Here is a 7,640-nt window from a genome sequence, read left to right as displayed (position 1 = left end):
CTGTGCATTCATCGTATCTTCTTGCTTCAGCTGAAAGCTCTTTAGGACAGAGGCTTTGTTCTCCCTATTCCCTTCTCCTCAGCTCAGAGGACTCCTGATACAGTGATTACGTGAAGGGGGATGGAAAAGGCTTCTTTGATTTGTATTTCTTTTGCAACCAGTGGTTCCCCCAATTCCTTTGTGGCACAGCGTAAGTGTTTTGCTGGATCCATGCCGAAGTATGCACATAGCCCTGACTACAAGGGTTTTGTCCAGCCCTATGCCTTAGCATAGGGCTAGGTCTAACCCAGCTGCAGCATCTCTAGTTTGTGGAAGTCATCACAGAATCACAGAACGGCCTGGGTTGGAAGGGACCTAGAACAGTGTACTACAGAATGCTACAGAAATGCAACCTGGATGACTAGTATATGTTTGTTGGAGAAAAGGGAATAAGGGCTCAGGCCCTGACATGCCAGCAGTCCTGGTGGTGCTGCTCCCCAGCAAGGAGATGCTGGTGGTAGCCACTGGAGGCAGCAGGGCTGTGTGCTCTCAGCCCTGAGCATCCGCAGTCCATGCTGCCTGGCCCTGCCACGGCTGAGGGGAAATGCTTTGTGGGAAATACTAAGAAAAATTTCCAGTTCTTCTTCACCTTCACATTCTTCAAACTTGGCACTGGTGGGATTGTTAGGTGCTGGGTGGCCCAATGGCTCCTTCAAGCCATGTAGCTCAGCCCTGCTATGCTGGGGGCTCCTTCTTTGTAAGACTTCAAGGAGAGGAAAATCGGTATCTCTGAGCAACTGTCATCATTTCTTTTTTTTTTTTTTTTTTTTTTTTTTGAAAGCTAAAGATAGATTCCATATGGGCTATGCACAGTATGGTCTGACCATACATGCCAGGGATCTTTTCTCTTAGGCCTTTCTCCAGGCAGCAGTAGATCTATGGCACAAGATTATCCAAGTGATGGACTTAATTTTCCAACAGACTTGACCATGAATGCATTCAATAGCTTTTCAGGCAGGTCAGAATAATAAATATCCTTTTATTTATCAACTACACCTGAGAAATCGGATCTGTTACTGCAGGTTGTTCTCACCAGTCTAGAGAGGAGAGATGTGCACAGGAAGGGCAGGTGTGGATAGTTTATTCCCCACAGCAGTAGAGACGGATGCAGGGGAGGATGCTGAATCCAGTTCTGATGCCTAAGACAGCCCCAGCCTCCAGCAGCACGGCCACCTTCTTCATCCAGGAAATCCAAACTCCAAACCACTCCATTCCCATGTCATGGATGTGCAGGGCAGTGGGGAGGTGAGTTTAAGGACTGAGTAATTCTCATCGCAGTTTGGAAAGCCAAAAGTAAAAATAAATAACACATTGCTTCCATGTTGTTTTGGTGATGTGGGTCTTGCTGCAGGGTTGATATCACTGCTGCTGTCTGGTTACAGAAAATAAACAATTTCTACCTGATTACTGACCGTTATCATTTTCCCTATGATCTTTTCAGCGGTGTTTGGTGTCTTCCATCTTCTGCTGCAATTATTTCTGCACTGATGGCAAAGGAGGGAGACTCCTTCAGGGAATGACAGATGTCAGAGCAGGACTGGGAAGCTTTGGAGTTGCCTTTACTTTGTATTTTTACACCTCAGCTTTACGTCTAGTGGAACTATGGGAAAGCATGCTGTGTCCCCTTACAGTCAGAGATCCAAAGCTTTGAATGCTTTTCTGTGTTCCAGATGTGAAAAATGGAGCAGACATTAGGTCTAATGGAGGATGATGAATTGTTCCCGTAGCAGGACAAACACGAGCTTGACTAGAAGAGAATCACAGTGGCCGTGGGGTGCTGCATTACTGCTTTGGCTGCAACTGGTTCCTCTTCATGCTCATGTGTGGGGCAGGGGGGGGCAGCCCGGTCCCAGTGGAAAACACAGGATGAATGTGCAAGGCAGCAGGAAACTGCAGAAGTCAAAATCCAGGGATGGAGACTTCCTCCTCCAGTCATGGATGAGGTGATATTTTAAGGGAAATAATCTATCATAGTTTGCAGGTACTTAGAGACAAAAGAGTCTCAAGCCATAACTTCACATAACTTCACTTTTCCCTGGGTACTCGTAGCTATCTGTGTCTCTGGATCCTGAAGAGCTGCTTTCAATGAGAAGCACAGCTCAATACAGGGCAGCTTCTCAGTGGCTGCCCCAAACAAGCAGGATGTTTTCTCCTGGTGTGTTCCAGATATACACGTGGGAGTGCACATCCTGGAGACAGCCACCTGCACGCAGCCATCTTCCACTGCAAGCCTTCTTTTCCCTTACCTACTGAGCTGTGAATTCCCTTATGCGCCAGTGGAGCTACTGCTCATTAAATCTAATCATCTGAGCAGATGCTGAAGGAAACAATGGGCTGGGAATAAAGATGACTTGGGTCATGTGTTGCCAGACATTCTCTACAGCAGATTTGTGTTGCTCAGGTTTTTCATTCCAGCTGACATCCACCAGGAAGGGAGCAGTTCAACAAGGACAAGGAACTTTAAATTATGAAGAACTGATTTCCAAATAATACAGAAGAAATGCATCGTACAAAATATTCCCCACCTAACAAATCCTGTGACATAGTAATGGATGTAAGTGCAAGTCAATCTCATCCTACTGCCAACACAGCCATAATTGGCAAGATGAAAACCCTTTCCCTGTCCGTGCCCTGAACGTATATCTGTGCTACAGGAAGCTAGGAAGGGTACTCTTGCTTTCAGTAAATTGATACACATTGTGTAGAGGAACTGATCTCAGAAAATGGTCTACATTAAGTTAATATCTGACTATACAAGTAATGTGGGGCCAAAATTAGCCTTTGGTTGTGCTAGTGCAAATGCAGGATACCATCACTGGGTGGATGGGCTTTCTGGACCGTAAATGGAGGGAGCATTTGGTCCTTTGGAGGCTGTAATGGCATTCACTCTCCCATCTTCCTATTATCTGACTTTATAGGGCAATTGATGGTTTCTGCGTGAGTGTGCTGCTCCAGATGGCACACTGGTGAGATCCCTGGCACGCAGCAGGACAGGGCTTGAGTGTCAGTCTGCAGTATGGGAGCACACAGATGAAAATGTACCTGAAAAAGGCAGGGAGATGGAGTCATATTTGCTAAGGCTGTTTTTGTTTTTTTTTCCTAATGATTCCAATTAAATGTCAACATAGCATTAGGCAAAGTTTAGCACGTTAGGCATACACCTGCTGGTTTTCAGGCAGGGAGGTAGGAGGGGGCTTTGGAATTTCATCTGCTCGCCTTGGTGGGACTGCCTGATGCTCTCTCACCTCAGATGCCCGGAGAAATGCATTTTCACTCCTAGCACAGTTTTGTCTTTTTTTTTTTCTATAACTGTCTACCAGGCATGTTTGTGAAAGGCTGCGTTTCTGATCAGGATTTGATTTACTTACAGGACAGGAAAAAGAAAAAGGGAGGTTCTATTTGAATACAGCAAAAATCTGTGGTGACGTTTTAATCAAACTATCTCAAACAGCTCCAGGGATCAATTTTCCCTCTGTTTTCTCGGTTGTTAGTTGCTGGTTTCTAACATTTCTTTTTTCTTTGTATTTTTTGTTTAAATATATATATGTAGATTTTTTGTAGCCAAGAATCAAAATGTTTCACAATCAGACCCGTGCAAATTTCAAGTTTAAGTTTAGCAGCCAAGCTGGAAAACTAAGGGACAGGGAGCTAAACATATTTGGAGCTGGTATGAACCAAAACATTCCGTCAGGAGGTAACCTTTATCCCTTTTAAGAAATTAACATGACACCAAATAGCACAAACCTTTCCCTTTGCAAGGTCACAGATGCATCTTTCTGAACTTTTTTATTTTCCAAAACATTTTGCTGGCCTTCGTTCCTGCAGAACTGCCCTCTGTGGAGTGGATGTAAGAGTGCTGGGAGGAGAGCTGATAGGAGTGCAGGATAAGGGAGAGCACCTTCTTGGAAACAGATTGCCTGGAGCTGTAAGTTATGAGCGAGGCCAGACTGGGGGATTAAGTCTGAGTGTCCTCATGTGTTTTGTGAGTTCATCCAGATTTCCACATCAGGGATCTGTCCTCCTGTAATTAATGGGTCTGGAGCTCATGCATGAATGGGAAGCTTGTGAACAACCTCTTCTGGAGCCAAGCTTTTATAACCCCAGGGCTCAACTCCACTCAGTGTTGCTAAGAGCAAGTTGTTCATTCTCTGGAGCTGCCCAGAGGAAGCACTCAGGATGGCTGTTAAGGGCTTGATGTGATGTTGGAACAAAGATGTTCCCGAATTCCCACATCCTCAAATTTGCTGAATTCCATGTGTCCTCTCCTTTCTGCTTCCCCTTTCCCTCTACATGTTCCTCTCCCTGTCTCAACACTCTCCCTTTAATCAGGCTTCATTCAGTGGGTTCCCTTCTTTTGCCCATGAGAACCTTGGCTTGCTTTCCCAAGCTCAGAGTGGGTGGAGCAGCTCTTTTTCTCCTCCACAGTCAGCAATGGGGGTGGCATTGGGCCTTCCTTGGTTTTTATATAAGTAGTACAAGGGTCGCGAAATGACATCTGTTTCCCAAGTAATTATGGTTCCTGAAGAGGCTCAAATGCACAAGGCCTTTTAATGTGTGCGCTGAGGTCTTGGTGGCATCTGAAGCAGACCACAGCAAAGCCAGATGGCCAACACGCAGATGGCTTAAGAAGGCAGGATTCAGTTCTCATGTCCTGCAGAGGTGATGGACTGATCCCTTTTCCTGGTTCACATCATCATGCCCAGGCTTTTCTTCAGCACTGCACTCACTGGCATATCCCATGCCTACAGCACTTTTTTTCTTTTCCAAGCTTCTCTTTCTGTTTACTTCACTCCATCACCCCCACTTCTCTTTACGTGTTTTTTGTTTGTTTGTTTGTTTCACCACCTTTTCTGTTCTCATTCTCAGTAACCTCAATTTTGAGGTGGGGGAGAAGGAATAAAAATAACAACAGATTCCCTTACTCCTTTCATTTTTCAGATCAAAGATGACTGAGCAACAGAGGGGGAGAATTCAGGGCAGCCTTTGATGCACAGTATTGATGTTGGCTTAGAATGAAAATCTCCTTGTGCTATATTTGGGCCAATTACCAAAGGTCCACACAATTAACCTGAGATGCGCCAGCCCCATGTGAAGCAATGTAATTTAAGGCCTAGGGAGGTTAATTCAAATCTTAGATGTTGCTATGATAGGAGATTACTTACCCTGTTCCATTGTATTTGCTAGGAATCTTTGTGCTGAATATTTTGATATTGCATCAAAGCTGCGCTCTGGTGGTGTGCCTCTTGCTGTGCTGTGTGATTGCCTACCCACACTGTTGGACTGCAAGTGCTGCAGCTGGGTTGTTTCTACACTAGAGGTGCTTTTGCCCTTCCAAATCCCCATCAGAAAAGCTTCTTGGGCTACTAAAATGGAGTCTGTGCTCCTGCAGCACTCTTAACAAAAATGAAATGGCAACATACCTCTTTGTGATCTTTATCTGGTTGGGCTTTTTCTTTTTCTTCTTGGTACAGAACTTCCTCTGGTCAAGATTGGGTCAAGGGGAGGTGTCACACAGGAGAGATGGGGATCTCTGAGGCCGATGTGAAGGCTGACACCTGCAGGATGATGGGGCCTTCTGATGTGGGGGACTCCTCAGAGAACTTGTTTTTACTGTAGCTATAAACACAATTCTGTGAATGAGAATTGACTTTATTTCTCACCTGCTCTGTAATTAGTACCAATCCTGCCACTCACTGTGTGGCGTTGTTTATATGGCGAGAAGGACTTCTGCTTCAGACAGAACCAGATCTGAAGCAGAAAGGAAATGAGAAGATGGGAACAGGGACAGACTGTTAAGGAACACAGAATCATTGCTGGAGCCTGTAGGGCTGGAGATAGGAAAACCAGCTGGGACTGCATATTGAGCTGTATCACTGGGAGTGCAGCCAGTGTGTCAAGGGAGGTGGTTCCGACAAATCTTACGTAGAGCACTTGTGAGGCTCCACCAGTGTCCAGCTTGGGGCTTCCCAGCACAAGGCATCAGCACACTGGAGAGGAGAGTTACCAAGAAACTCAGGGAGACTTTTTCTCAGGCCTCAGCATGCAATTTCATTCTGTAGGATATCATGGTTCACATCCACAAAGCAGTGAATTCAGCTGCTTGTCCCTCCCTGGGATCATCAATTCAGAGCTGATGTGAGAAAAGATCCCTCTGGGTCTTGCCTCCTCAGAGCTGGCTGGTGCTCCCACATCAGGCATGCAGACATCTAAAAGTGGCTGCTCTCCCTCACAGCATCATTTCTGCTGCTTCTTTACATCTGGTTCTCCCCTGGAAGGGAAGGACATCTGACCTCTTGACTCTCTCCTGCCTTTTCTTTGAGAACAGAGCTGGTCACATTCATTCCAAGCTTTGACAGTGACGTGGTGTTAAAAGCCAGCCTGGAGTACGCTAGCCTCCAGAGAAGGGATCTGGAGCTGCAGTCGAGCAAAATGCCTTTGCAGGTGTCCTGATACTCCTTCTGCAAGAGCACAGACGAGGTCTGGATTGCATCAGAGAAAGATCCTGTACACATTCCTCTCCTGGGACTGAAGAAACTCCTTTTATTGCTCGCAGCCTGGCACAGCGCCTGCTGGCACACATGGCTCTCCTCCTCTTTTGTGGGCTTGCAGCAACTGGCAGTTCTTTTATCTCTGTCTGACAGGTCTCTGGTCAGAGTGCACTGGGCAGCTGATGTGGTTTCTGATCAAGACCTTCTCAGGCCCCGAAGCTTGTTTGTGCAATAAGGTTTCCCCTGTGGAAGAAGGAAGCATTTCTCTCAAGCCCCTGGGGCACAGTGGCATATATTAGTCATGGACACACCTTCTGTGGGCTGGATGTTCCTTCTCTCCTATTTCTTTCGTACATCAAAAGGCTACGATGAGAACTTTGTCAGCACTTCCACTTTTTGTCTTTATTTTTCCTATTTGTATAGTCAGTTGTTTCACAAAGAGATGTGATCCCACTCTGGGCTGAACAGAGCAAACTTCTTTTGAAGGACCCATATCGTCCTTGAGATTTCAGAAGGCACCTTGCATTACTGAATTAAGCAGTGGTGTAGAAGCACGAGAGCTGTTAACACAAAAAGCCCTTCTTTTTTTGCTTTTACAAACCAAACTGAATAAAATGGCAGTCAACTGGAGTATCCCCCGAGTTGATCACTGTACCAGCAGTACCCTCTGTGTGTCCCTCTGCCAGGGTCGAAGGACAACACAGTCACCATCCAGGTTTTTGCCACACTTGGCACAGATTAACTTTGAATTGAATGGGTTTGCCTTCTGTCTTGGTCCTGTGGAAAAAAGTATGTAAAGAGAACACATATTTTTACGTGTTTGTGTCTTGGCATACGGTAGCCATGGCTTTCCTTAGCCCTTCTCTTGTTTATTGTACTATTTTTTATTATAGGTTTGTCTTCAACCATATGGACAGAGATTTGTCAGCTTATTTGTTTGCAAAGCACTGCACACAGACTGGGCTTTATAAATTTGAAGTGTTTCAGAAGACAGGATGGCTCATTACTTGCAGGATCATTAAAGCTGGGAGATAATAAATAACCTACTAAATCACCCAGCCTGGGGCAGTGGGCAGTCTCTTTGTTACTCATTGCAGGCCACCTTGTTGAACA

Source organism: Gallus gallus, chromosome 2, assembly GCF_016699485.2.
Source record: "Gallus gallus isolate bGalGal1 chromosome 2, bGalGal1.mat.broiler.GRCg7b, whole genome shotgun sequence".
Lineage (NCBI taxonomy): Eukaryota > Metazoa > Chordata > Aves > Galliformes > Phasianidae > Gallus > Gallus gallus.
This window is presented reverse-complemented; position numbering follows the sequence as displayed.